Source organism: Cupressus sempervirens, chromosome 9, assembly GCF_028749045.1.
Source record: "Cupressus sempervirens isolate cs-2001-9-10 chromosome 9, ASM2874904v1, whole genome shotgun sequence".
NCBI classification, from domain to species: domain Eukaryota; kingdom Viridiplantae; phylum Streptophyta; class Pinopsida; order Cupressales; family Cupressaceae; genus Cupressus; species Cupressus sempervirens.
This window is the reverse complement of record NC_143126.1, coordinates 472,460,308-472,467,198: the sequence shown is the minus strand read 5'-3', so window position 1 is coordinate 472,467,198 and position 6,891 is coordinate 472,460,308. Positions and strand designations below refer to the sequence as shown.

General features: G+C 33.3%; 1 pseudogene; it reads left to right on the top strand.

Moving 5' to 3' along the window:
* Nucleotides 1-5,820: 5,820 nt before the first annotated feature.
* LOC149539375 (uncharacterized) lies at nucleotides 5,821-6,551 on the top strand (annotated as a pseudogene).
* Nucleotides 6,552-6,891: the final 340 nt, after the last annotated feature.

Sequence of the window (6,891 nt, the reverse complement as noted above, 5' to 3'; positions counted from 1 at the left end):
TTGACCAAATGAAGGGAGTGACCATATTCTCCAAAATTGATTTGAGATTTGAATATCACCAGCTTTAGATTAGGGATGAGGACATACCAAAAAAAACATTTAGAACAAGGTATGAGCATTATGAATTTGTAGTCTTACCTTTTGGACTAACAAATACTCTTGTTTCCTTCGCGAGCTTTATTAAAAATGTCTTGAGAGACTATATTGACAAGTTCATGGAGATAATTATGATGATATCTTAACATACTTGAAGAATTTAGTGGAGCATGAAGAGCACTTGTGCATAGTTCTACAGTGCATAATAGAGAGAAAATTGTATGGGAAATGCCCCAAGTGTTTTTTCTATCAAAAAGAGATACATTACTTAGGACACATTTTTTTAGTGAATGGTATAGGAATGGAACTCACAAAGAAAAAAGGCATCCTTGATGGCCAACTCCATAAAAAGTGAGTGAAGTTCATATATTTATGGGCCTTGCTAGGTATTATAGAAAATTCATGGAGGGATTTTCCAGTATTGCAGCAACTATCACATCCCTTCAACAGAAAGGAAATATATTCAAGTGGATTGAAGCATGTGAGAAGACCTTTCAATTGCTAAAGAAAAGGCTTACTTTGATTCCTATATTGGTTATATAAGATCCAAATGGATATTATGTAGAGATTATGGGCACTTTAGGGGATGGACTTGGTGGCATACTTATGCAGGATGGAAAGGTTGTAGCCTATGAGTCCAAGAACCTTAATCAACATGAGGCAAACTACTTCACATGGCATGGAGTTGGCTGTGATAGTACATAATTTGTATATATTGTGGAATCACTTGTTGGGAAAGCCATTTGAACTCAAGACTAATCACATGGGCTTGAGATATATCTTTACTCACCCCAATCTTAATGTTAGGTAGAGAAGATGGTTAGTGTTCTTGAGTGAGTATGATTTTAGCATTGAGTATATTAAGGGAAAATATAATAGGCTAGAAAATTCTCCTAGTCATAGAATACACATTACTTCTATCACTACTTATAGGACTTGTTTGAGGGAGTACATTCTACAGTATCTTCCTAATGACACTATTTATGACTAAATAAAGCAGGCATTGCATAATGACTCATCTAATTTGTGGTTTCATGGATATCCACTTGATATTGATGGTTTACTGAAATACCAAAACACGATATATCTTCCCAACTTTGAAGGGTCGTAGAAAGTGGTGCTTGAGGAGATACATTGCACTCCATTTTTAGGACACCTAGGGGAGAATAAAATGATGGCTGACGTGAGGCTACTGCACTTTTGGTCAGAGCTCAAGCAAGATGTGGGTAAGTATGTTATCTAGTGTTTGGAATGTTAGTGTGTTAAGGGTGAATATGTCCATCTAGCAAGACTTATTTACCCGTATGAGATTCATTAGTACAAATGGTAGGTTATCAGTATGGACTTTGTGTAGGGATTACCCATTACTTGATCTGAGCATGATGTTATCTTGGTTGTAGTTGATAAACTAACTAGATCAGACCACTTCATTCCTAGAAGTTTGATGTATAGATCACCTATCTTGGTTAGGATGTTTCTTCAAGAAATATTTTGACTCCATGGCATACTAGAAACTATCATCTCTAATAGGGACAACTGAATGAGGTCAATGGTCTAGACAACCTTGAACTTAGCTTTGGGTATGTGCCTAAACTTTAGCACTTCTTATTATCCTGAGATTGATGGGAAGACAGAGAGATTCAACTAGCTTCTTGCAGATTTTTTGCATATGCATTGCATGGATCAGAAATAAAAATAGGAGTACCTTCCATTAGTGGAGTTTTCTTATAATAACTACTATCATTATTCTTTGGGAATGACTCCTTTTGAATCCCTTTACAAATGCAAGTGTCATACTCCTATCATTTGGGATAGGGTCAAGGGTATGATTATTGTTGGTCCTACGATGTTGAAATAGATGGAAGAGAAAATGATTCTCATTCCTAGATAAATAAAGGAAGAAACTGATCATTAAAAAAGTTATATTGACAAGAAGCACACCTTCTGAAACTTTCAAGTTGGTGAAAAGGTGTTTTTACAAGTGAGGTCATAGAAAAGATCAATCTCATTCAGAAAGAGTTCAAATATTACATTGAGATTTGATGGCCCCTTTGAATTTTTAGAGGTTATCAATCATGTTGCATATCAACTTTCTTTGTTACCTACGCTAGCCCACATACATAATGCTTTTCATGTTTTCTTAAGCCTTATCATCCTAACATGTCTCATGCCCTTGATTGTCATGCATTATAGGTATAGGATCCAAGGGTGGTGTTAGTTCATCCCACATGACTCATTAAGAAGCATACCATTATGGTATGAGATAGGGACATTCATTAATACAAGGTCCAATGGGACCGATTTGGCATGGAAAGTGCCACTTGGGAGTACCTGAAGCATTTGCAAAAATTATTCCCTCATCTTTTTGTATAGTTTTGTTTCAATTAGTCATTAGTTTTGGATGTGTGTGTGCTATCTTATTTTTAGTTTGACATCAAGATGATGTCTCTTCTGAGTGGGAAGGGATGTCACATTTTTCCTTTTGACATTCCTAACTTTCTTGCATATGTGGCATTTTGGTTGACTACAACTTTATAAAACTTTTTCTTAAAATATTGATTAAGGAATTTATAATTTATTATCTAATTTTATAATGTAATACATTAATTAATGTTATAATGATTAGTTTGATGTATATATATATTTTTTATGGGATAGTGCACTTCTTTATGATTATGTATTGATGTTCATGATTGTTTAATAATTTCTCATGATGATGATATTCTGTTGTGGATTCTATCTCATTCATTGATGTGAGTGTGTGAGTGGATGTAGGGACATTGATACAAGGTTGTTGTCAAGGTAAAGGAGGCCAGCTCCTTAGAAGGGGATGGTTGGATACCAAAGTAGTCGACACTAACACACCACTTCAGAACTTATATGTTTATTTTGTTTTATCCCTCCTTAATATCCTTATGAATAAATTAATGATGATTTTAATTTGAAGTTGAAGAATAAAATTTTCTAGAAGGAAATGTATATGTAATTGTTAATTTTAGCATTCAAAATTATTTCTTTGTAAAACATAACATCTATATATGAATAAAAAACTAAAATGACTTTGTACATGTCTGTAGTGATTGTCTCATTGATTTTTTTTAGTTTTCCAAAAATTAAATGTTGATGTGGCACTAAAAACAAGGAAGAAGTTGTGCAGATAATGAATTGAGTTAGTTACATAACAAGGTTAGGGAACAAGATAAGAGGGATATCAAATATTGAACTAAGGGACATTCACAATGAGAAGGAAGAGGTGTTGAAAAGAAACATTTAAGAAAGATTGAATCACAAAAAATTTAACAAGTTTTTCTTCAGGAATGCATTCCTATATTTTCCTTTAGTTCCACGATTGTTAAGTTAATTTATCAAGCAATCAAAACTTTCTATATTTTATTTTCTTATGTTTTAAGATTTATTTTCTTGAAATATTGAAGCTAGTAGGAAATGGAGTTATTTTTCTCAAATGTAACCTCTACTCTTTTTAAACTGACATCTCTTTTCGCCATTATAGCAAAGAATATTGCATGGGGTTCTTCATTAGATGATGGGCTAAATCTTGTGCATACCAACCACCCTAATATCTAAACCTAAACGTCAAAAAGAAACTAATAGATTGTGAGGATTAACAAAAAAAATAGAGCTCTAGGAATTATGGTTGATTATACTTAAAATCAATTGTAATAGTAGTGTGGATAGTAATATAGCTAGAAGGAAGTGAGACCATGTTCTTGAAATCTGATTTCTACATTACTCTACAACCCTACCAATGTATGGAAATGATCCAAATGTATGCTATGAATTCAACTGCATACATCCATGTTTTTTTCTCTTAGGAGTTTTAATGTTACTTAATTTCTTTATTTATTCAAAAGATTGATGTGAAAAATAGGTGGTGTGTTTAGTCTTGGAGTTCTGTAATGTGGAATACTTCCAAATAATGATTTTGAATTTTTCCATGTGAATTACAGCAATTTATTTTCAATGTCCTGCATCAAGAAATATAATATTATGATTTCTTTCTTAAACTCTCACTTTGACACAATGGAAGTCATGGAATGAGAAACACTTGAGTGCCCAACTCTAATTTTGAACCTATAAAAAAATGAAAAAATAAATTCAATGAAAAATTAGCAAAATTTCCAGCACATAATGATGTACCATAACTGGTCTATAAAACCATTCCAATAAAATATGTGTGGGTGTATTTATTAAGATAGTTGTTACACTTGAAAAATGGGTTCTGAAGTGTAAATGCATCATTTATTTCCTAGATGAGAAGAATTTACTCTCGGTACTATCATGTTTTAATACAAGACATAAATGTTGTAGTAATGATTCCTTGTGTTGCAAGAATAACTAGATTCCAAGGAAAAACTTGGCCTGAGATGAGTATAGTATTATTAGACTTTATGAGAATCTTTCAAATATAGTAGTGATTGGTGGTTGTTAATATATAATTTGATTGTCTAATACAAAATGAGGGTACATACTATCAACACTAGCATATTAATGTTGATCTTTCATATCATTGTTGAGTATAGACTAGGTACAGAGGTACTACTCATTTAGAAGTGATTTCTGAGAAGGTTGTGTATTTTGTTTCTTCCTATCTTTGTGTGAATCAGTGTTGTTCCATGATTAAGAAACTAATTTCTCTAATGGAAATAGAGCATAGAATTTGTACTTTTAGTTTCTTTTTTCTTCAAGTTAAATCATTATAACAACCTTCTTTCAAGAATATAAACATTTAATATGAGATGGGTATGTCTTCAAGTAGATAGAGCTTTTGAAAACTAAACTTATTATACCTTAGGTTCCCCTATGAGTGTGTTTTAATTTCCCTTATGGTTGGGCTAAATGTGGCTTTAAATGGGAGGGTTAGAGATGGACAGATTGAGTTTTTTTTCTTTGTACCCACTAGTAATGTTAGAATGGACTCGCTATGCTTCATTTCTTCTATCAGCTAATTTTGGCTCCAAAAATGCTTCAACAAGTTATTTCTTTTTAGATATATGTGTAGATATGTTCTATTTTTATTTTTCTATATGAGTAGATATGGTAAGATTTTTATTTTTTGCATATGAGCATACATTCTTTTATATCATTTACTACATCTATGATTGTTGTTATGTTTTCCCTACAACATTCCATGTTTAGGCTACTTAGACATATGTGGAAAGTAGTATGTTACATGGCTACACCAAATCCATTTGATCCTCTTGTTCTGAGTTTCAAGGCATCTCATGCTAGGGTTGAGGCATTTTTCATGTCAAGGAGGACCCCAAGGAGTTAAACACTTTTTGGTTGGCATGGTAAAAGGAACTGGGACACACTCTCATCTGAGATTGCACATGGATGACATATAATGGCTTTCGAGATCAGAATACAGATGAACACATGTTCAAGGAATATTTTATATAACTCTACTCATGAAGTAATATCATCTTGTAATGAACATTATAATGTATCAATGAACAATGGATATTGATTCTATAATGATCATGATGTACTATTTAGTCATGCTTATGATGGGCATATGATAGATGTATGATGTGTAGATTAGAATCATCATCAATGTATAGTAATTACATTTGGTTATGGAAAAATTGATTCTTAAATCTTGATTATTGGTTCATAAATAAATATTGGCTTTTCAACTGAGTCTTTTATTGTTTATTTCTACATTTCTCAAAATTGTATGATGTGACAATTGTCGAGTAAGACATGGAACTTACATCTATACCTTACTTTATGAGCTTGTGGAATGATGCATGTTGGCATCAACCATGGTTGCTTATGTGCACAACTAAACAAAAAATCCCCTACCTTATGTATTTATTTGGCACCAATACATGGTAGAACTTGTCTCTTTCTTTACTACCAAAAGCCAAATATGACATAAATTGTCGTAGCTCTACAAGGGGATTTTTGTTAGTAGAAATCTCTACTTTCTCTTTTTCTCTATCTTCTCACTTTCTTAATGTATGTAACATGCTCACAAAATCATGTACACAAAGTCCCATCAACTTTTCTATCACTACTGTTATGGGGAAAGGTGTAAGGGTGTTTGAAAATGGGGAGTACTCTATTTTGGCGATGGGGTAAACAAAGGAAAACTTGTATATTGTAGAGGTATATGAGTCCTCTAAAAAGTCATTATAGATTTTGGGGAACATTCTTGATGAGCTTTGCATAAAGAGTTAGGAAGTAGTTTCTCTAATGGTTTTCTTCTTTGTCTCACTTTGAAGCCCCATGGTGGTTTTGATTTCCATAATGGGCTTTGAAGTATAGTTGAAATGATGATGCATGGAGATTTTGTGAAGGGTGTGAGGCCTATGATAGTTGGTTGTGGGGCCAAGGTATTTTTGGTGGAAGGCGTTGAGAAAGAGTATAGTGTTGATGGGGACACAACCCAAGAACATAATGGACACAACAGAAAAGGGAAATTATATTAACTAAGAAAATAAGCTAGTACAAATAGTATAGAGAAAATAAACTTCAAAAAATGCCCTAAGGGCTTACAATAGCATAAATCTGGAGAATATTTCTCCTTTTAGCACCTCCTCTCAAACTCCACTCCAAACTGCCTTTTACAATACCAGAAATCTCATTAAATAGACCCCAGAGGGTTAAGGACTAGGAGTACATTCTAGAAAGTGCTAGTAGGCATCCACCGACAAAATAGAAGGTTCCAGAAGCTGCATTAGAAGTCAGTGCAAATCTAGAAGAATCCAGAAACGGTAACCGAACTTCCGGGAGGCATAACTTTTGAACCGTAGCTCCGATTGACGAACC